This window comes from Microcaecilia unicolor, chromosome 1, assembly GCF_901765095.1.
Source record: "Microcaecilia unicolor chromosome 1, aMicUni1.1, whole genome shotgun sequence".
Classification (NCBI taxonomy): Eukaryota; Metazoa; Chordata; class Amphibia; order Gymnophiona; family Siphonopidae; genus Microcaecilia; species Microcaecilia unicolor.
In genome coordinates, this window is record NC_044031.1 from 277,408,353 (window position 1) to 277,431,628 (window position 23,276).

A 23,276-nucleotide genomic window follows, 5' to 3' on the forward strand; every position below is an offset into this window, starting at 1 on the left:
CTCTCCCTGGCGCGGGCCATTGCCTTTAATAACAGCATTCGCTTCATGCCATTGGCTAGTTACAACGCCACTCAAATGACCACTAATTCCACTGGAGAAAGTGGTCAGGAAAAAAAATACCTGCTAGGTGGGACCAAAAAGTTTGACGAGACGGTCGACTGGTCGAGGAACAAATAGTAATGCAAACGAACGGAACGTGGGGGGTGGGGCTATTTCAGGTGTACGCGCGAACCAAGGGCGTTAGCGGACACCAGTGCAAGCTTTGCTTGAAGCGCGGAAGTGAGAAGGCGGGGAAGACTTATAAGCCACGCCTCAGGTGATAGCGTCCCTCCTCCGCCTTCATCCTCCTTGCCGTGATTGGGTGAGTGACGTTGCCAGTCCCACTGTGATCGCCTCGGGATTGGAGGAGCTAGGGTCGACGTTGGGGGGAGGCGGGCCACAGTTTTCGCTCGGTCGCTCCTTTGCCGGCTTCAAACCTTCTCGGGCTGGGCTGGGCTGGGCTTGGTAGCAAGACGGTGCTTATGCTTATACAGTATTTTTTTTTCTCGCTTTCTCTTGTCTTCATTTAGCAGGCCAGGATTTAACCCAGTTTCTTTTCTCTCACTCACCTACCCGCCGAGGAGCGGCGAGGCGAAGCTGAAAAAAAGTCGGGTGAGTTTTAGTGCTGGCTTTTTTTCTTCTTCTTTTCTTTGCTGTTCTCATGCCAAAAAAGTTGCGCCAGTTTTGTGCAGTGGAGGTGGGGAGAGGCGCTGGCTTCAGGTAATGCCACCTCGGGCTGTGCCGCGCCCGCCACCTTCTGCAAGGGCCTCGCCTTCCTGCTTAGCTGTCTTTCTCTGCACAATTGAGTTTTGTAGCTCTTTTGAAGGGTAACTTAACTTAATCTTAACGTCTTCAGTTTTGAATGCTTTTTTTTCTTTGTTTTGCGAGTATTCTGCTTTCTTCTACCCCCTCCAAATAACGCATTCAAGACTAAGCTGGTTTTCCTTTCTTTTTTTTTTGTTTGGGGGGGGGGGGAGAGTTCTTTTGTGAATGTATTTTACTGTTATAGGTAAACAATGTGTCTTATCTTTTCTGTTCTTTGCTATTTCTGCGGTGGCTTAAACATTACTAAAGGTTGTCTGTTGCTTTAGTTAAGTCTCTTTTCAACAGTTCGGATTTTTGAAAAGTTTTGTGTCGTGAAACTGTGCAGCTTTTTTTCTTTCCTCGTGGGTTTGGGTAGTGTGAGTATTGGGTAGTGTACGTATTGGGTAGTGTACTACTACTACTCCATTAAAGGTGTGGCAGGCCGCCGTCTCCCAATTGCTAGTATAGTCAGCTGGTTCTGTGAAGTTGCTAAGGTGTGCTTCTTGCCTTAAAGCCTGTCATCCGGGAAAGGTGCTAGCTAGTTATTTCTTGATATATTCTTATAATAATAATAATCAAAAGTTTTACAAGGAGAAAGCATCCTAGTAGCAGAAACGGTAAAAGCTTGCTCAAGAAACTTATTTTAGTAAAAAGGTATTGCTGTATAGTATTTTAATCTGTACTTTGTGTATTGAAGAGCATGTTCACGGAAACCGCGCTACTTGATCCAAGACCGCTGGTAAACGCTTCAGTTTATGTAAAACTTTAACTTGCGCTTAGATTAAAAAACAAAAAACAAATATGGTGACATTTTAGGCGTCAAGGATTATCAGCATATTGGTATGGGGAAGGGCCAGGGCTGGTGGAGATTGCGATCCATTATGTTTTTGCCTTGGTGTTAACGGATTCCCGCGGTTGGGCCAGTTGCAAGGTAGTGGCAGGGAGCTGTCGGTGAGCTCAGGCACTTTTGTAATGCAGGCAGCAGGGCTTGGCTTCCGCTCTTTCATCTCACTTCCTCATTCGCTCTGTCTCTGTTCTCTCGCCTGCCTGGTTCTGCGCAATGCGTACTAGAAAGGGAGGCGGAGAGAGGCAGACCTGCAAAGGGAGGTGGGATTAGCTTGCAAAAGTTTGTTCTGAAACTTATTGAGGCAACCCTGCTGTTACAGCACAACACACCGAGCGTTTTTATTTTCCGGTTATTTCTAATTGGTTTGGGAGCTGGACGATCATTTTACTTTACATTCATAAGTTACGTATGTATGTTTAGGTTTTCATCAGAATAAGTTTAGTTAGTTATACGTATAGATCACTAGTTCAGTAACTGCGTTTAACATCGTTCACACGTATAAATCTATTGTATTGGGGATGAGGGTGTTTTAGCTCGCTGTAAAGGCCAAGACCGATTGAGACAGGACTCGGAGCTGAGAACAAGGGACGTCAATGTTCAAATTGCACTAACACATGTGACTTTTAGGAAGTCTGTTTCCTCAGGTACAACCCTACACTTTAGGGAGGGGCAGGTGTCTACTGTGTCTAAATGTAATTGCCTAGGGGCTTGAATCCAAACACTAAGGTGGTCTTTTGTTAAAGATTAGCTCGAGTTATCTGAGCAGGGCCCATTTTATTCCTGTGGGCCCTGCTGCAGATAACTGGAGCTAAGCTTTTAAGAGCCCTTGGCGCTTTGTTATATAACTTGTGGATAAGTATGGCACTCCTGCACTTACAATACTATTTTATTGTGTTGGCATTGTAATGTAGCATACTATGCCAGTATTTAAATATTTTTAGTGTTGTAATTGTCTATTGCTTATGTTTGACTTATTCTTGTTGTACACCATCTTGAGTGAATTCCTCCAAAAAGGTGGTGTATGGTTCAGGTGGTTTTATCCTTTTCTTTTAAGTTTCTCTGTTTTGGTGCTTTAATCACAGTCCCTGAAGTCTTCCTATTATGATCTTTACATTGACATTTGTATGCCACTCCCAGCTGCAACATTGTGTAAGAAAGCACTATTGTCACATTGATGTACAAGCTGTAAGAAGTCAGCAGCCAAATTGGAAAACTTGGTAGTTTTTACTATTACTCAAAAGCAGACTCTAATTTTTAAATGAAGACAGTCTGCTTTTTTTTTTTAAACTAAATTATAAATTGCTGACTTGTCAACTAGTTAGTGGAAGTGGGGTATATTGACCTCCAATTAAGAGTTACAGTATCCATGGGAATTTCTACATGAGCATTTAAAGCTATACTTTTTAAGATTTGACTTTGTGCAAGTTACTTAGGTTTTTTTTTTTCACTAAGCTGTGGTAAGCTATAGTGCATGCTTACCACAGCTTGAAATGACTTACTGCAGGATGCACTTGGGTGTCCTGTGGTAAGTTCCAAGTTTGCTCATGCTTGAAAAGACTTTTAAACTTTTGTTGGAGGAGGTGTGTTTGGAAGGCCAAGGTTAGCCATTCCTGTTCATCTGCATTATTACGGGCTAACTGGTTAGCACAGAATTACTACTTGAGCCCTTACCACCTACACAATAAGTGTCATTAATGTTTTTAATGAAAACAGCATATGGCCATTAATAGAAAAAAAAAATAGAAAGGCCATTTTCCAGCTTGGTGGGGAAAAAGCGCCTAAGGGTGTGCGAAGGCCAGTTTTTAGCACAGTTGAGTAAAGGGACCTCTTTACCTTCCATTGCCTCAGATATAAATTGTAAGCACTGAGTGCTTACTGAACCTGAAGAATACGCTATGATCTAAATTTTTAAAAAGTGCAATTGTGGACCCAGTTTGATAGTTCTTGGAGATTTTGTTTATATTGAATTAATCTTCCCCCCCCCCCCCCACCACAACAACAACAACAGCAGCAGCAGCAGCAGGTGTGTGGAAGTAACCATATAAAAATAAATTCTCATGTCATCTGAGCAGTAGCAACATAGATCTCCCTGCTACTAGGCACGCTGGGATTTTTTCTCCAAATTTTGTATATTTCACAACTCAACATAACATGTCATACAACAGTAGCACTAATTCCTGTGATTCAAACAGCATGAACTATGAATATTACACTGGGCCCTGGAACACCAATATACCTACTACTGGTAAAACAGAAGTGGGATCGTTCTACGCAAACAGAATACCACACCTTGGTTATAAGCAAAACTGACCCTCATCAAATACAGAACTAGAGAACCCTAAGAAGACAAACTCAGCATGCACTATAACATGGGAGAAAAAAACAAGAATGCATTTCTTCTTGTACTGAACATTTTATTTATTTATTTATTGCATTTGTACCCCACATTATCCCACCTTTTTGCAGGCTCAATGTGGCTTACAGGATGTGAATTTGGTATGATCGTTACATAGAGTTGGGTACAGTTGGTAGTGAATTGTAGTAAAAGAGGAATTAATTAGAAGGTAATGGGTAAGGTCATGTCGAAGTGTTTTAGAGCGTTTGGGTGATGTACGGAGTAGTATGATTCATCAGGATTGTTTTGTAGGCTATGTTGAGGGGAAGTGTCTTCAAAGGTTTGTAGTTTGATTCATCAAGGATTATTTTTGTAGGCTTTGTTAAAGAGAAATGTCTTCAAAGTTTTGCGAAAGTTGGTTAAGTTGTCCGTGGTTTTCAGGGTCTTGGGTAGTGCGTTCCATAGCTGTGTGCTTTTGTACGCAAAGGTAGTAGCATATGCCTGTTTGTATTTGGTTCCTTTACAGCTGGGGAAGTTCAAGTTGAGGAACTTACGGGCTGATCTTCTGGCATTTCTGGGTGGTAAGTCTATTAGGTTCAGCATGTAGATTGGGGCCTCTGCGTGAATGATTTTGTATACGGTCGTGCAGATCTTGAACTCAATTCGTTCCTTGAGCGGGAGCCAGTGTAGTTTCTCTCTTAGGTGTTTTGCACTTTCGTATTTGGGTTTTCCAAAAATATGACGGGCTGCGGTGTTCTGGGCTGTTTGGAGTTTCTTAATGGTCTGTTCTTTACATCCTACATACAGAGCATTGCAATAGTCCAGGTGACTTATCACTAGTGATTGTACCAGGGTGCGGAAGACGTATCTAGGGAAAAAAGCTAACATATATTCCAATTGATACTTCCCCTCCCCCAACTTTGGGTGTTTTTTTTTTTTCCCAAACATGTTGGCCCCCGTTTCTTTTCTTTCTTTCCCATCTGTCTTTTTTTTTTTTTTCCCCAGTGGCTGCTCTCTTCTTGTCCAGTTGTCTTTTGTCTTGCATTCCATCACTGTCTGTCTTGGACATATTTTCTTTCTTGTCTGTCTACCCACGTGGATGGAAGACTTGAGAGTGAGCATGTAAAGCTAATAGGTGGGTGAAAGTAGATTCTTCTCCTCTTCCACCTAGCTTCTCTTGTATCACTTCTTTTTCTGGCTTCCTATTCCCTTCTAGCATTCACCCACTCCCCATTATCACACTTCTACCCTCTCTACTCACCATTCTCCTCTCTCCTCTCCCAGCTCAGCATCTCCTCTTCCTCCCTAAACCCCTGAAGATCAGCATCCACCTCTATGGTCTAGCAGTGCCTGTTCTTCAGTATCCCCTCAAAAGTGCAGCATCTGCCCCTTCAGTGTGGAGCAGGGCACAGTGGCAGCAGGAAGCACAGCCTGGTGGTAGGAGAAGCCATTACACAAACCAACATTCTGACTTTATTTACTGTGAGTCAGGCTCCTTCCCTGGGTTGTCGGCAACAAATGTGCATGCTAGGCTTTCACTTCCCAGTAGTGCACATAGGAAATGAAAACCTGTTAAGCATGGCTTGTTGCCAACAACCTAGGGAAAGAGTACAGCTCACATAGAATAAAGGCAGAAGGTTATTTTGTGTAACAGCATCTCCTTCCACCGGGCTTTGCTTCCTGCTGTTACCTTGGGACCACTGCCTTGTTTGTGCCAACCCATGGAGTTCTAGGACATGCGTGTTTCAACCAGTTGAGAAATGCTGCTCTAGAGTGAAATTTTTACTTGGAATTTTTCAGCAGTTTGCAGTGTTGTATTGTTTGAGACTTGGCATTTGTAATGTGGAGTTTGCATAATATCAATCCTTTCAGACCATGAATTTTCTAATATTCTTAAAATTAAAAGACCAGTATAGTAAAGAAATGTGCAAATTTAACACATTTTATTGTTTTAAGTTAACTAAAATATAGCATAATACTTGACTGGCTAGGAGTCTAGGAGGCATATTTTCAAAGCAGTTAGACTTAGAGTTCCACTGGTTACTATGTAACTTTGTAAGTCTAAGTGCTTTGAAAATGAGCACCTAGGTGCCCTAGGTCTGTGCTGCGATCATGATACGCTTGGCTACTCAAAGGTTAGTTTTCAGAGGAGGCACTACCTCTACTGAGCTTAAATGTGTTTTGAAAGTCCTGTTCCATAGTGCTCTGCACTCTTCAAATATGTTTTGGCCCTTGGATTAACATGACCAACAGCAATGCTTTCCTGGCTTAATGAGATTGAATGCCCTGTGGGTGTCTGCTTGGTTGTTTGATACAGCTACTGTAGCACTGGAAGATATTGATGGCATGCTTTAATAATGTTGGTGAATTCAAGATGCTACTGTTGTACACTTCAACTCCTTGCTCCAAAAAAAGCATTGGAGGATGGGAAGAATGAGTCTTGCATAAAAATGAGAAATATCAAAACACTAGTAAAACATGCCCGTTTCTTGCGCCAATGAAACGGGCACTAGCACTGTTTCCTTCTGAACCTCCCCCCCCTCCCTACTCACGCACATGCCCATTTCTTGCGCCAATGAAACGGGCGCTAGCACGGTTTCCTTCCGAACCTCCCCCCCTCCCTACTCACCCCTTCAGCGTTCTGAAGGCACTGACCGCCATTGTTTCGGACCTCGGCACGCCACCTTCAATCTGCTGATTCGTTGTTTGTGAAGCCACTGACGCCATTGCTCCGCCCTCGACGACGTCACGTTTGACACGAGTGCGGGGCCCCAACACAGTGTTTTCGGTGGCTTCACCACCACTAAGGCTTCGAACCGGAAGGAAGTGCCCGGAGGACCTGACGGTGACGTCAGTGTCCTCAGAACGTTGAGGGTGAGTTTTATTATATAGGATTTGACTTAAATCTTGTAGCAAGTTGACTTGATCTGCCAAAGGTTCACTGCTGTGTTTGATTAGGGTACAGAAAATGAACAAAACATAAGGCAATTCAGATTTTTACATGAAGTTTGCATTTTATACACGTTACTTTAACATAAGTGGAATAAATGAAGATGCATATTGTGCTACTACAAAACATCAGATCTTACAACTTTTACTAGCACATATAAAGCCACCTTGGATGCAGGGCAGGCTACCAGCCAAATAACTTGGTGTACCTTACCAGCTTATTGCTTTAGCTATGGGTATACCCCATGTACTGGTGACCTAAAGGCTGTTTTGGCAGAATGTAGCTCTGAACTGTGAATAATTTTTTTTGTATAACCCTGCAGGTCTTAAATATAAGAGCAACTGTTAAAAAAATAAACTAGGGAGTCACATGACATCATGACCCAGAGCGGCTGCTAAACAGAGCTTCTCCTGGAACCCTGCCTTCCACCCCGAAAATTTTAAACCATCGTCCCAAACCAAAGCGTTTTTGAGCTCAAGTGCACAAGGTGTACCTTTTTAGATTCTTTCATTGACTCTGGACCCCGGATGCTGGCTAGATTGCATACTAAAGAGAACCTGTAGTTGGACGGGGGATGACAAAATGGTGCTTCCCCTGAAATCGCCGGACCAGTCAGTATCGCCAGCGTGGCTAGTGGAAATAATTTTGGAAATGACTTTGGCTCTGGAAGCTGTGTTGGAGAGGAGAGTTTCTCTGATTAACTTAAAATTGGAGAACTTACCAAGTGGGATGGCAGACGTTCACGAGTGAAGTCGAGGACAGGGTCAAGGCCTTGGAAGAGTCACACACCCAGATGGTAAAGTTGCTGTGCTGGAAATTAAGGTAAACTGTTTGGAGAACCAAAGCCGGAGCCTCTCAGTCAATTGCAGACAAAGGAGTTAGCCAAAGTTCTAAAAAGCCCACTAACACGTGAACTTAAACTTCCCATATGCTATGGGCCTCTTCGAGTGGAACGTGCCCATAGGCTAGGCCCTAAGTCGTCTTCAGCTACGAGGCCAAGAGTGGTTATATTGAAAATTCGAAATTTTGCACACACAACCGCCATTATGCAAGCGGTGTGAGCAGGGAATAAACTATTTTGATAAGATTTTTGTGCTTTCAAGATTACTCCTCGGGGGTGGCGGCACAGTGCAAGACTTTTTCACCCATTTGTACAAATCTGGATAATTGTAAAATTTGATTTGCTCTTCTTTACCCGGCCATGCTCAGAGTGACTTATGAAGGTGCCACACAAACTTATCACACGGTGAAAGCTCAGGCCATTTTGAGCGAATTGGGCGGAGAGGAGGAAGTGATGGCTACCACTAGTGGTTCTACTTGAGGAAAGTCAACGTAGTTGAACCCGGATTTGGCTGTTCCATTTGGCGAAAACCTTATGTTCTACTGTGGAATATTGCATAAATTAAGGTGGAGAGAATACATAAGAACTCGAAGCGGGTTCCTCCTTTTTTTTTTTTTTTTTTTTTTTTTTGTGGCTTGATCTGTTTAAATGACTAGTCTGATGGGAAGGACTGTGGGGGCTGGCGCTGCCCATTTAGGTGGACTCGATCCCGCTCATGGGTGGCAGTCAAGATTTACAGCAATAATATGTTTTAATTATTACTGAGTTTAATGCTACCATCTTTGTTTTCTCTGCTTTGACCGTCTGCTTTGGCGGGCTGACTAACAACGCTGGAGTAATCAACAAAGAACTTGAAGCTTCAAGAGGGGCTTTATTTTGGAATATGGATTCAAGCCTTGCTTAACGTTAAATTTTTTTTTTTTTTCCTTTTCTCATATCTGCGAGAATTACTTGTTCTTGGACTCTTTCTTTCAATAATAGGCTGATGTTACTGTTAAACTTAAATGTTCAGAGGGGTGTGTGGGGGGAGGTGTTAATACGTGATGGTTCCATGTGCGGAGCCCTGGGGTTAGTATGGGAAAACGGTTGGGAGGGGTAGGGGGTGGGAGGCGGGGGATTTACAGGGTTTTGGGATAGGGATGGGCGGAGATCACACCATTTGTAGAATGGAGAACATTATGGTATTGCTAGAAATAGTGTTTGACCTTTGGGAGCAGTTTTTGTTTTTTTGGGGGGGGTGGGGGTGCAAGCTGGGCCTCCTTCACCTGAAACCTTACATAGGAATGCCAGTGCAGTAAGATCTTTATTTGAAAGGAGTGCTGTGAAAATAGTAACTTGGAATGTGTGTGTGTTGGGGGGATAACTTCACCTATTAAGTGTACAAAAATATTATATCTTCAACGACACAAAATAGATATAGCTCTGTTGCAAGAAACATGTCTGTTTCAAAACATGGTGGGTGGGAGAGTGTGGGGCAGCTGCGGCCCATGGGAAGAAGTGAGGGGTTACATTTTTGTTTAAAAAAGGGGTGGTGGACCAGGTTCATCCTACTTCTGTAGACCCCATGGGAAGATATATCCTTTGTGAAGAAACAGTAGATTGCCAGAAATTAATAATCTGTCATATATACCCCTAATCATTATGATGGCCAATTTTATAAGGTTGTTACCTCTAGGCTTTTGGCCCACCTGACTTCCTTTGGTGCTGGTGGGGATTTTAGTTCAGTTTGGGACCCCATGATGGATAAATCTAACCCCATGATAGCCACGGAATCTCATGATGATAGAGGGCTGCCCAATTTGTGTCATAAATTAGATTTAATTGATTGGCAGGTGCTTCACCTCCAGGAGAGAGATTACACACACTTGTCCCGGGCACACTCCACTCAGGCTCATATTGATTATCTGCTGGTCTCTAGACAACTATTTGGATCGGTACTTAAGCCGGATATAGTCCCATATGTTGTTTCTGACCATGCATGGGTGTGGATAGACTGGATCCTGAGTAGACCGTCAATGCAGGCAATGCGGTGGGTTTTCCCTGTAGAGTTGTACAGAGACCCGGCTTTCCATGCTAAACTTCTTAAGTGTTGGGAAGAATATAAGACCCACAATGTTGAGCATGAGGCAGATCCGATCATTTACTGGGAGGCAGCAAAGGCCGTCCTGAGGGGAGAGAATTAGTTATACTAGTCATCTTAGGAAAGCGAGAGACCGGGAGATCCTTTAGTTAAGCCGTCAACTTTGTGTAGCCCGCCGGAGTTTTGGTCAAATACACTCTATGGAGAACAGACAGAGGGTGTTGGAGCTTCAGATGCAGTTGAATGAGCTCCTTCACCAGTGCACCCTCAAGTCCCAGACTTATAAGTATATGTTGTATCGAGGCTATTTACTATCGTGTCTGATAGCAGTGAAGAGGGGACGTTCTAGAATTCTAACTATGAAAACGAAACTGGGCTCCAGTCAATACGGATCAGGACATTTTTCAAAATTTTTATTCATATCAACAACTTTCCTTTTCATCAGCAGCAGATGAATCCATTATGAATGGGTTGTGTCCACCTACCAGCAGGGGGAGATAGAGAACACTGAAAACCATAGTGCCTCTAGGACGGCTAGCTCCATCTGCCTCTCAGTATTTCTCTATCTCCCAGCAGGGTTGGACTTAGCTTGTTCAGCTCCTTGAAGATTCTGCCTGGGGTGGCTCCTGTGCTTTTGCCAGTTGTAGCAGGGGTGTTGTGGCTAAGTGGAGCCCACTTTAAAGGCACATAGGTTCGCCCTTTCCCTGCCTTACCTTCCCCCTGTGTGGATGCAGGCATATAGGTTCGTCATTTCCTTGCCTTTCCCACCCTCTTCTGCCTCCGGAGTGCCTCTGTAGCTGTTTGCCTCCAACTTTCCTCACAGCGTTAAAAAAAACAAAAAACGCACTGCTATTTCTGAGGCTTTTCCTGACTGTGCAGCGTGACCGGAGCCCGTGGACTCTGTCCGATGAGGTAAGAGCGGTACTCAGCTCCTCCGGGGAGGGCCCGCGGATGGCATTCCGATCGGGGTGATTTTGGCGATGGCTGCTGAGGGAGTTAGCGCTGTTCCTGTTGTGGCAAGCGCAGATCAGCAGGGCTCTGTAAAACATGCTATTTAGACGCTAGAGCCAGCACGAGCATGGCGAGCAATGATTTTTCCCGCTCGATGGAGCTGGCAGTGGGTGCCATCTTGGAAGCCCGAATGACTCGACTCCCGCAGTTGTGGAGGAATCTGAGAGCAGAGGGGCGCCTGGATGCACGCTAAGCATAGACAGATGAATTCCCCGTCGGAGAGTGGCGCATTCCCCCCCCCCCCCCCCCCCCCCCCCCCCCGTGGTCAGGCTGTGGGGACTCTGAGGGATCTAGCAGGCCTTCGTGGTCTGAAGAGCCAGAGGAAGGTGCCAGTTTGCCACTGGATCTGGATGATCCCACTGCGGTTCGGATTTTCCACCGCGATGAGCTGCCTGCGCTTATCTCTGATGCCTTACAGGCCCTCTATTGATAACCCTGTTCAAGGCGAGGCCTCCTCTGGTAATCTGAGGATGGCAAGTACTAAGAAGCCTGCTCGTGCCTTTCCTTTGCATGACTCCATCCAAGAGCTTATTTCTGCTCAATAGGCTGACCCCGAGGGGCCCTTGAAAGTGGCCAGGACGATGGGGCATCTTTACCCTCTGAGTGAGGAGCACTTGGCCCGTTTTGGTATGCCTAAAGTGGATGCCTTAGTCACGGCGGTGACAAAAAAAGACCACCCTCCCAGTAGAGGGAGGGGTCACCCTGAAGGACATTCAGGACCGGCGTCTGGAATCAGCTCTAAAACGGTCCTTTAAGATTTCGGGCTTAGCCTTAAGAGTGTCTGTTTGCAGTTCTTATGCTGCTCGAGCCTCTCTTGGTTACAACAGGCAGTGGAACAGCCCGTGGATGGTGCGGAGTCCCTCGCTGAGGTTGCACTGCGCATGGAGTTGGCCTTGTCATTTTTAGCTGATGCCCTCTATGATCTGGTCAGAGCTTTGGCTAAACAGATGTCTGTGGCGGTGCCCGCTCGCCGCCTTCTATGGCTACTGCATTGGATGGCTGATATGGTGAAGTTGCCCTTTCGGGGCCTTCTGTTATTTGGAGAGGAGTTGGAGAAGATTGTTAAAGACCTGGGGGATGCTAAACCCCAGCAGTTACCTGAGGATAGGCCGCGGCCTTCTTCCAAGGGTCAAGTGGTTCCCTCCTCCTCCAGACCTTGCTTCCGTGAAGCTAGAAGGTATCGCCCGGGGCGCTGTGCTGGGTTTACTCAACGTGCCCGCTTTCAGCAGTGGAACTCCTTTCGCTCAGACAAACGCTCTGCAGCGGCAGGCTCAAGGCCAGGAGTTCAGGGCCGTCCTCCACAATGATGGAACGCCGGTCCACTCCTCCTTTACAGCTGTAGAAGGACGCCTTTCTCTCTTTCTCGAGGAGTGGACCAAGATTACCTTGGATCAGTGGGTCCTGGACCTGATCAGAGAAGGTTACTGATTGGAATTCGGTGCCCTGGTGAGAGATGAGTTTGTGGAGTCCCAATGCGGTACTGCTGTCAAATGGGCGGGGTAGAGGAGACCTTAACAAGTCTTGTTGCACCTTGGAGTGGTGATCCCTGTGCCTCCCGCTGAACACGGCTGCAGTCGTTACTCCATTTATTTTGTGGTGCCGCGAAAAGGCGGGTCTTTTCGGCCCATTCTCCACTTAAAGAAAGTCAACGAGTCACTAAGAGTGTGGCATTTTCACATGGAAACCCTGCGCTCCGTCATTGCGGCGGTACAGCCAGGATAATTCCTCGTGTGTCTGGACCTAAAAGAAGCATACTTGCACGTTCCTATATGGCCCCCGCACCAACTGTTCCTCCGGTTTGCGGTGTTGGGAAATCATTTCCAGTTTGTGGCCTTGCCTTTTGTCCTTGCCACAGCTCCCCGAACCTTTGCCAAGGTAATGGTGGTGGTAATGGTTCATCCGTACCTCGATGACTGGCTCATCAGAGCAGACTCTGCAGAAGAGTCGTCATGGAACAGGCAGAGTGGTCTCAGTACTGCAATCTTTGGGCTGGGTCGTCAATATACCCAAGTCACCTAACCCCCTCTCAATCTTTAGAATATTTGGGGGTCTGGTTCGACACGGCCTTGGGGTTTGTCTTTCTACCCGACCAAAGGCGGTGCAAGCTTCAGAACCAGGTCCATGTGCTCCTGAGGGTGCCTTACCCGCGAGCTTGGGACTTTGTCCAGCTGTTGGGGTCGATGACGGCCACCTTGGAAATGGTGCCATGGGCGAGAGCGTACATAAGTACATAAGTAATGCCATACTGGGAAAAGACCAAGGGTCCATCGAGCCCAGCATCTTGTCCACGACAGCGGCCAATCCAGGCCAAGGGCACCTGGCAAGCTTCCCAAACGTACAAACATTCTATACATGTTATTCCTGGGATTTTGGATTTTTCCAAGTCCGTTTAGTAGCGGTTTATGCACTTGTCCTTTAGGAAATCGTCCAACCCCTTTTTAAACTCTGCTAAGCAAACTGCCTTCACCACATTTTCCGGCAATGAATTCCAGAGTTTAATTACACGTTGGTTGAAGAAAAATTTTCTCCGATTTGTTTTAAATTTACTACACTGTAGTTTAATCGCATGCCCCCTAGTCCTAGTATTTTTGGAAAGCGTGAACAGACGCTTCACATCCACCTGTTCCACGCCACTCATTATTTTATATACCTCTATCTTGTCTCCCCTCAGCCGTCTCTTCTCCAAGCTGAATAGCCCCTAGCCTCCTTAGTCTTTCTTCATAGGGAAGTCGTCCCATCCCCGCTATCATTTTAGTCGCCCTTCGCTGCACCTTTTCCAATTCTACTATATCTTTCTTGAGATGCGGCGACCAGAATTGAACACAATACTCAAGGTGCGGTCGCACCATGGAGCGATACAACGGCATTATATCATCCTCACACCTGTTTTCCATACCTTTCCTAATAATACCCAACATGAGACCTCTGCAGATTGCCCTTGCTTCAACGATGGCTTCCTATATCCCAGGATTATTAACGCAGACTCACATGGCTCCCTGCGGCCCGACTCAGTATGGAGTGGTGGCTCTCAGCATGCTGCGACGAGGAATGCTGCTAGTGCTTCCCGATTGGTGCCTGGTGGTAATGGATGCCAGCCTGAAGGACTGGGGAGCACATTGCCAGGGAAGCTTGTGCCCAGGGTCTGTGGACACCCGAGGAAACGAGGTGGTCCATCAATCGCTTGGAACTGAGAGCGCTATTCCAGGCTCTTCTGGCCTTTCACATGACTCTGGAGGGACTGGCTGTCAGAGTTCTGTCTGACAACACGACAGCAGTGGCCTACATAAATCGACAAGGCGTCACTTAGTGTCAAACACTGGCCGCAGAGGTGGCTCAGATATGCCACTGTGCTGAGCAACATCTGCAGCTTCTGTCAGCAGCTCACTTAGCAGGTCAGAGCAACGTGCAAGCCGACTTTCTAAGCAGGTATCAAATCGACCCTGCGGAGTGGGAACTGGCAGACGAAGTGTTTCTTCAGATCTGTGCCAAATGGGGAACACCCGTGGCGGATCTTATGGCCTCAAGCACAAATGCCAAAGTCCCGTCCTTTTTTTAGCAGACGGAGAGATCCTCGCTCGGTGGGGTTGGATGCCTTGGCTCAAACCTGGCCCCCGGGCCTCCTGTATGTGTTCCCTCCTTGGCCCTTAATAGGGCGGCGACTCCTGCGAATTCAGCTGCATCAAGAAGTGGTGATCCTCATTGCCCCGGATTGGCCCAGGCGGCCGTGGTATGCGGACCTCCGGTGGAGGCTCCCCTTCCTTTGCCTCTGGTACCGCACCAGTTGACGCAGGGTCTGGTGACCATGGAGGATCCCTGCCGCTTTGGTCTTACGGCATGGCTATTGAGGGGCGCAATTGAGAGACAAGGGCTATTCTAACAAGGTCATCTTTACTCTCTTGCAGGCCCGCAAGCGTTCCACTTCTGTTGCCTATGCTCGGATCTGGCGCCAGTTTGAGGCTTGGTGTGTTTCTAAAGCGATCACACCCATGCGGTGTTCTGTCTCGCCGATACTTGACTTTTTGCAGGATGGTATACAAAAAGGGTTGGCCTATAATTCCCTGCGTGTTCAAGTGGCAGCCTTAGCATGTTTTCGGGGGAAGGTCTCGGGCCTCTCCCTGGCTGAGCATCCGGACATTGCATGGTTTTTTAGAGGGGTGGTTCGGCTCCGGCCTCCCATGCGGGCCCCTTGTCCGGCTTGGAACCTGGGGCTAGTATTAAAGGCTCTTCAGTGTTTGCCCTTCGAGCCGCTGAGTCGAGCTTTGGTGAAAGATGTGACTCTAAAGACAGTCTTTTTGGTGGCCATTACATCGGCGAAACGGGTATCTGAGTTCCAGGCGCTGTCCTGTCTAGACCCATTTCTGCAATTCTCAGAGTCCGGAGTAACGGTCCGTACAGTGCATTCCTTCCTGCCTAAGGTGGTTTCAGCGTTTCACTTAAACCAGCCTATTTATCTGCCCTCCTTTACTAGGAAGGAGTTTCCGGAATCTTTTGGACAGTTGCACCTTCTGGATATGCGCCGGGCTCTGTTGCAGTATCTGCAGATGTCTAATGCTTTCAGGACCTTTGATCACCTTTTTGTATTGTCAGGTCCTCGCAGAGGGTCTCCAGTGTCTATAGCCCATTGGCCATTTTTTTCTGCATATCTATCTGGCCGGCCTCCGCCTGACGCCTTTAAGGCACATTCCACAAGAGCGATTTCTTCCTCTTGGGCTGAGACGGGAGCACTCTTTCTTCAAGAGATATGTAGTGCAGCTATTTGGGCTTCTAAGCTCTCTCTTGCCTGTCATTACAGGCTGGATGTGGCTGCCAGGAGGGACGCGTTTTTTAGAGCACAAGTGCTGGTGCGTGGTGTGGCTTGTTCTCACCCTATCTAGGGATTGCTTTGATACATCCCATTCGTAATGGATTCATCTGCTGCTGATGACAAGGAAGGGAAAATTAGGTTCTTACCTTGGAAATTTTCTTTCCTTTAGTCACAGCAGATGAATCCATGATCCCTCCCTGATTGACTCTGTTTTGGGTTCAGTTTTTCCTGCAGACATGTTCCCTCATTGAGAGAAGTTGGAAAACAGTCTTCAGGGTTTCTGTTGTAATACAGGAGGTTGAGTTCGTCCCTCCTTTGTGGTGTTGCTTCTGTTCTGGGGCGTTCGTTCGCTGTGAGGAAAGTTCATGTTATGCTACTTTGCGGTTTAACACTGTTTTGGAAGCTTCAAAATTACTGAGAAGCAGATGGAGCTAGCCGTCCTAGAGGCACTATGGTTTTCAGTGTTCTCTATGTCCCCCTGCTGGTAGGTGGACACAACTCATTCGTAATGGATTCATCTGCTGTGACTAAAGGAAAGAAAATTACCAAGTTAAAAACTTAATTTTCCCTTTTTCTTCATGCAATGTTTCCTGTTGAAAAATCCCCTTCCAGAACCTCCAACATGGGACCTCTGCATCACTCATCTGAAAGCACTTTTTGAGCCACTAGATTTCTGACATCTAGAGTACCTGAAAAGTAAACAAGACACACAATTAAAACAAAAAAATGATATATCAGGTCAGTTGTAACACATTATGGTTTTCATTTGCTCATTGCACACTGCTGTCTTATTTTTCTTTTTTCATGGGGTTAGAATTATGATCAGAGTTAAGTCACACTTTTTGCACTGTATCTCTAGCACTGGGTTCATATGTGGGTCTGATTTTTTTTTCTTCTGGTTTTGCTTTTCCAGGGACTTATTGCAAGTATTTCTTAGCCTAATGTTGCTTTTGATGAGCCTGGTAGTGGTCTCTGAGGAAAGTAGGACATACAGTATATTCACATCCCCTTGAATTTGTTTGCCTTTGACTAATATTGTACAGCTGGTCCTGTGCTCATTCATCAGGTAGGAAGGCAGCTGGGCATGTGCAGTGCGGCGCTGCCGAAGGCCTCTTAAGGAGATGCTAGGCAGTGTCCTTGCTGGGCTCGTTGGATGACATCGCTCTTATGAGAGAATTCATCGCTCTTATGAGAGAATACATGTCTTGCTGTCCTTTACCTGTAGCAGGTGTTGAGCTTTGCTTTTGGGGATGATCATATCTGATCTTGAGGTGGCCAAATGAGTACAAAAATTGATGGCAAAAGCTAGAAGGATGCTTGTGTACATAGGGTAAGGAATGCCATCAGGAAAAGGGAAAGACCCATATTTAGAGTACTGTGTGTTCTGGAGACTGTACCTTCAAAGATATGAACAGGATGGAGTTGGTCCAGGGGGAAGCTACTAAAATGTTCAGCGGGCTTTGTCATAAAGCATATGGTAACAGAACTGAATATCTCAATATATAGGCTTTTGGAAGAAAGAGAAAGTTTGGACATTTATATACCTCCTGTGGACTTGTTACAGATGTAAGCCTTTCAGTTGAAAGGAAGCTCTGGGATGAGGGGGCCTAGGATGAAGATGAAAGGGAGTAGCTTCGGGAGTAATGTAAATCTTTTACATTAAGGATGGTGGAGATGCAACTTTCTTCAAATCGCTCACCTTACTTTCTAATTCTCCCTACTTTCTTACTCATCTATATATTACAACTTTGCCTTACCCTTCACTACCAATTATAATGTTCTAGTACATATTGTGTTGTCATTGCAAGTAGTATAACCATGCCATACTTTGTATTCAAATTTTTAGTGCTCTAATTGCCTCCTACTCATGTTTGATCTATTCTTACTGTACACTGCCTTGAGTGAATTCCTTCAAAAAGGTGGTAAATCCAAGAAAAAAAAAATAGGTAAAGCATAGGGGATCACCAATAGAAAGTAAGGGGTAGTATATGGTATGGATAGGCAGACAGGCCATATGGTCTCTGCTGTCACTTCTCTAAACTTATTTCATTTGAATTCCTTTACGGTTTGCTTTTGAAACAGTAAAGCTAAAGAATATTTATTGCAACTGTTTTTACCAGAATCAATGCAAAACATAGTCACATGTCTTTAAATTTAAAATTTGTCTAATTCAGAAATACCTTACAAGTTACTGGTCTTGCAGATATGCTGGTCCAGTACAAAGTATTTCTTGGAAGAGCATTACTTGCATGTCGCTTGTCATTAGTGGCTTAAGTGCCACAGTCTATTGCAGGGGTGGGCAACCACAGGCCTCAAGGCCCACAATCCAGTTGGGTCTTCAAGGTTTCCACAAGGACTATGCATGAGACTAACTTGCATGTACTGCTTCCATTTATATGCAAATAGATTAACTGTAGAAATCTGGAAAATCCGACTGGGTTGTGGCCTCCTATCATGGCTGCCTACCCCTCCTATAACCAAGTTACTAAGTTAAAAACCTGTGTAGAATAGCCTAATCATCGGAGTATAGTGGCTTGAGTCCAGAGGTGTGTAGGGTATTTTGCCGTTGGTGCTCTTTGTAGAGAAATCCTTGGCTAGCTTGTTTGATATCTGCCTGAGACATACTGGTGGTGGTATCCAACTCGGCCTGTACAGGATTTGTGGAGATTAGAAAACTTTGGTACCTACCAAAATATGTCAAATCTTTACTCATTTTTGCTTTATTCTGTTTATGGTATTTGCTTAGCAATAAGCAAACAGCTATTTCTACACTTTGTTTGGGGAGAGAGAGATAAGTGTTTTTCAGCTTTTGGTTTGATTTCCAATTTACTTGTCAAGTCAGTTTAAAGCAAACTTAAAATCCAGATACAGTAGATCCCTGTTACAGAAAGTGTACAGGAAGTCTAGTACCTGAGACAGTGGAGGATATTTGTTGGTCACAAGGCATGTCTTTGGGAGAAGTGAGATTTGAACCCTGTGTGCGTGGGTTTTTTTTTTTTAATTCTCTCATCTGTGTTCTTACATTTCCATTTTATTTTGTTTCTTTCTACCTAATTAGGATGTTAGACCACTCCACAATTCTTGGAAGAAATCTGCTACCGAGATAGACATGGGCAGTAACTGCTTGCCCTAGGATTGGTAGTATGAAGTATTGCAATGATTTGGGTTTCTGCCAGGTACTTGTTGTCTGGCTTGGACACTGTTTGGAAAACAGGATACTGGGCTAGATGGACCATCGGTCTGACCCAGTATGGCTACTCTTATGTTCTAATAAAACTCCACTTTATTGGCAGAAGCTGAGACTGCTGGTGGGGTCAGGATTTTTCCATACCTGCTTAAAATGCTTTAGTTATTATGGATGGGGCATAAAGAATATCCCTGAAACTACTTGGATGCAGTGGGCAAAAAATGTCTAAAGTGAAATTGAACAAGTCGTGTTTTTTTTTTTGCCTTCCAGAAGAATTGGCTGTTTCAAGTTAACCTCTGAAGCAAGTGTGCAGTTCTCACGAGGAAAACTTGAAGTCTAGCATTGTGCTTAAAGTTCTTGCATGTGTACTTAATACTTGCTGGTCACCATAATCCCTACAGTAATAAAGATGGTGCCAAAACAAACTTGTATACAACATATCAAATCCCAGCCTCTCTCATATGTGCAAAAGAGTCGAATTGCAATCTGATTTTGCTTTCTCAGTTTCAATGTGAATTTTTTTTATTGATTTCAACTTGAACTTTTTTTTTTTAATTAGTTTGAGTACATCATGGAAACTGTAAAGAGATTTCTACAATAAAGCTAGCTGTAAATAAGACTTCTGTCACATTTTACATATTGGTATAGAGAAATAGTCCCATACAATTCAGTTACTTTTAACACCACCTTATGGCCTTTGATACCCAGTTGTTCCATCCATATATTAACCTGCAACATACTCCCAGTGAAATTTTGCATAACAATACAACGCAGAATTTGCACAGACTTCCCCAGTTGTGCAGAAGGCAGCATTGCTACTGGCAGCAGCTGCTCTGCTCACTTCCTGCTCCCCTGCAGAGATCACACAGCAGCAAGAGGAGGAAGTGAACAGCTGTACTTCAGGCCACATCCTTCTGTTCTGGCCTAGACCTACTCGGAGAGCTCTGCACAATAAATAAAATAAACAATACAATGCAGAATTTGCACAGAATTTATTTATTGCATTTGTATCCCACATTTTCCCACCTATTTGCAGGCTCAATGTGGCTTACTTAGTCTTGTTAACATTGTAATTCCAGGATATCTGTCAAGTCTCTCGAGACTGTTTGTTTCTTAAGAGTTATTTAGCTGTAAGTCTCAATATCTTGAAGTATAAACCCTTAGCACATGAACACACCTAAATCTCTTGTTCTTTTCTGAAGTTCCTTTATTGAATAACATAGATGATTACTCACAGTTAGATGTTCACAAGCACAAAGGAACCCTGTAGTTTGTGAGCTTTATCAGTGGAGAGAAAGTAGAAGTTTAACCAGGATTAGCTCATTGCAGAGATAAAAGTAGTTCCACAGATAGAGGCAGCTCGGAGTTAGGTGTTTGGGAGTGCAGTACCCTCTTTTAGGAGGGTATTTTCAGGGTGAACATTGCTGTATCCTGGAGCAAAATGGATACTGTCCTCCTCATGGACAGTGGGGGCGGAGCCAGAAGCTCATACAGACTCAGAGAAGGAGTAGAAAGACCAATAGGGACAAAGCCTGCCCTCGAGTGGCAAGGGCGGCTCTAGGGGGCAGCCCCTGATTGGGAGGAAAAGGTCATACCTGGCTGACCTCTCAGGACAGATAGTAAGAATGGCCAGGAAGTGCTGGCACATAAAGAAGCCAAGCTTGGCTGAGACAGAGGAGTGATCTAAGCAGCAGCATCAACCAGTAGTAACAGATCTTATACAGTCAGGCAAGTGGGGTTGCATTGTCTGTGAACTACATTACACACAATGCATTGCTCACACACACATCTTAGCAGTGAAGACTGCAGCAGTCAAGATCTTTAGGAGTAAGAATAGCAGTGAAGGCATTAACACATTTTAGGGCCACACTATAGTGCCAGGCTGTCAGGGGACAGAACAATATCAAATACAGTTAGTATTGTGCAGAGATTAAGGGAAGAGAGAAGGAAGGGAGTGATTAAGGTAGTTATAGAAGGTGGGCTTTCATAACTGAGTGGGTTGGTGAGGTGGGTTAGTGAGGTTATTGGTTCTCATTGTAGGCTTTGTTGAAGAAATATTTTGGTTTATGATGTGGGTTTTCTAGCACATTATAAACCATAAAATTGTACTGCTTTGTCACCCTCCTGTCTCTATGCATATCTTCCTGTCTCTCACCTATCCACCCCCATCCTGTTAGACTGTCACTGAAATGCTTTGATGTTTCACTTATATATACTGTCATCTACCAACATTTGCTTATTTCTGATCTGACGAAGTAGGGCAACCTTCAAAAGCTAATCAAGAAATGTATTTTCCAATAAAAAAGGTATCTTATTTTCTTTTCCATGTTTTTTGTTTTGTTTCTATTGATTACCTATCTGTGCAGAATGCAGCCTATCTACTGGCAGCAGCTGCTCTGCTCACTCTCCCTGCTTTCTGCAGAGATCACACAGCAGCAAGAGGCACTGAGACATGCACAATTCATGTGAACAGTGTGGTCTAGGCCTTCTATCTATCTTCTACCCTGTCATGCATCCTCACTTGTCTCCACTTTCTTGTTATCTCCTCTTTCTGTCTCTTTGCTTTTGCTGTTCCTCCTTTTTTCCCCCCATCTTTTGGAAAATAACCTCTTTGTCCAGTACTTGGCCAGTTCTGCTAGCCTATCAGGTCTTTCTAATTGTGTGGTATGCGTTCCTATTGTACCTAGCTCTGGCCTAGCCCCTGTACGTAAGGCCATTCCCCTAGCCAGATCACTGGTAACCTGACTTGCTTTCCCCCCAGCGATATTTCACCTAGCTATGCTCAGTGCCAAAATGATAAGGTAGATGGACGTGTCCAGTTGTGGTCTTCATTTAATTTATTCTCTTCTGCTTCTTTCCCTGTTCTGTTTGATCCAACTACCCCCATTCTTTTCTGCTTTACCAACAAGGGTTCAGGCCCTGCTCTGGGTAATACTGATATTTCTGTCTGTCTGATGCACCTTCTTCCTAATGGGACGTGGCAGTCCCAACCCACTCTACCTTCTTTTCCAGTTACCTAGACTCCCTCACTGCCCGCTTGGCAGCCTCTAATGTCCATACTGGTAACCCCTGGCCTTTCTATGGCCCTTACACTTTATTCTGTACATTCTGGAATAAATGTACATCTGTTGCATTGTCTATGCAGCTGATGCACACGCTAGGTTATGATCCCCATCTCACCGTCTCGGAGGGACTAGAAGCTTTAGTGGGCCACTATTGGGTTTGTGGTTCTTGGGCTTACCAGGCCTTGCCTCCTAAATGGAAAGGTACTTGCTATCTGGCCCAACTCCTTCCATTTGTCTCATACACTAGGGTTAACTCAATTCCTGCCCATGCCAGAGTGCGCAGGTACATTCCTTCAGCTATACCTTCCCATGAAGATAGGGAAGAAGCCCTTACCCTTGCACTAGAGTATGTGAACACCACCTCCCCACTGTCCAAACAGGTTCACGATGCACTCTCCTCCACAGCCTGGTTGCCATTTGGACCCGCCGCACTTGCGGCTGAGTACAGTGTAACTATTAGGCGTTTGCAGGCTGTGGTAGAAATCCATGCACAACATCAGGGTAAGGCCCTTATGACATTACAGAGCCAAATTGATGATGATATCCGATATGTTACTGACACGCGCTTTGCAGTAGATATGTTGCTTGCCCACACGGGAGGTGTGTGTGGTGTGATTAATTCCTCCACATGTTGTACTCTTTTAAACTCTGAGATAGTAGTTAATGCTGTACAAGACATGTTAGCTGTTACTCATGTTGCTGCAGACACTTACAAGGGCCTATTAGACATGTCCGGGTGGGATATTTTCACCTCTTGGTTCTCTAATTTAGGTGGTACCTTCAGATCTCTCTTTATTGGACTGTTATGTCTTCTTGTTATATTGATCCTGTCTTGTTGGTTGTTTGCTTGGTTGCATCTCCCCCTGTTTACTCAAATTATGCACTCCACCTAAAATCCTTTTTATGTCGGCAAATACTTCACATAACTATGCCCCACAAAGTTCTTATACTGCGACTCCCTCTACAGACCCTGACACATTGGTTACCTCTGCATGTGTTTAATTTCTCCTCCTGGTTACTAGACACAGGTATGCATACTTTTTTAGTATCATTCTCTCTCTCCTCCTCCTCTCCAACCTCTATTTGCCCCTTTTGTTAACTTGTAGCAAAGGGAAGAACTCTGCACCCTTTCTTGTCTCCTCTGGCTGAACACTGAAGACAGGAACAGTCTTCTTTTTTGGGGGGGTGGGGGGTGCAGAGATGTTGGTGGAGGTGTACTTTGTACTTATGAAGGCCCGACCCAAGCAGTTCAGTGCTGCTAAGTATCTAATATCTAAGAATTAATATACAGACGATGAGAAGTGGAAATTTCT

General features: G+C 45.0%; 1 protein-coding gene across 1 annotated transcript in view; it reads left to right on the top strand.

Moving 5' to 3' along the window:
• The first annotated feature begins 465 nt into the window (after positions 1–465).
• MYH9 (myosin heavy chain 9) overlaps positions 466–23,276 on the top strand; it is a 390,958-nt gene continuing 368,147 nt past the window's right edge. Inside the window, 1 exon segment of the mRNA XM_030206870.1 lies at positions 466–651. The gene's annotated coding sequence lies outside the window, so the exon portion shown is untranslated.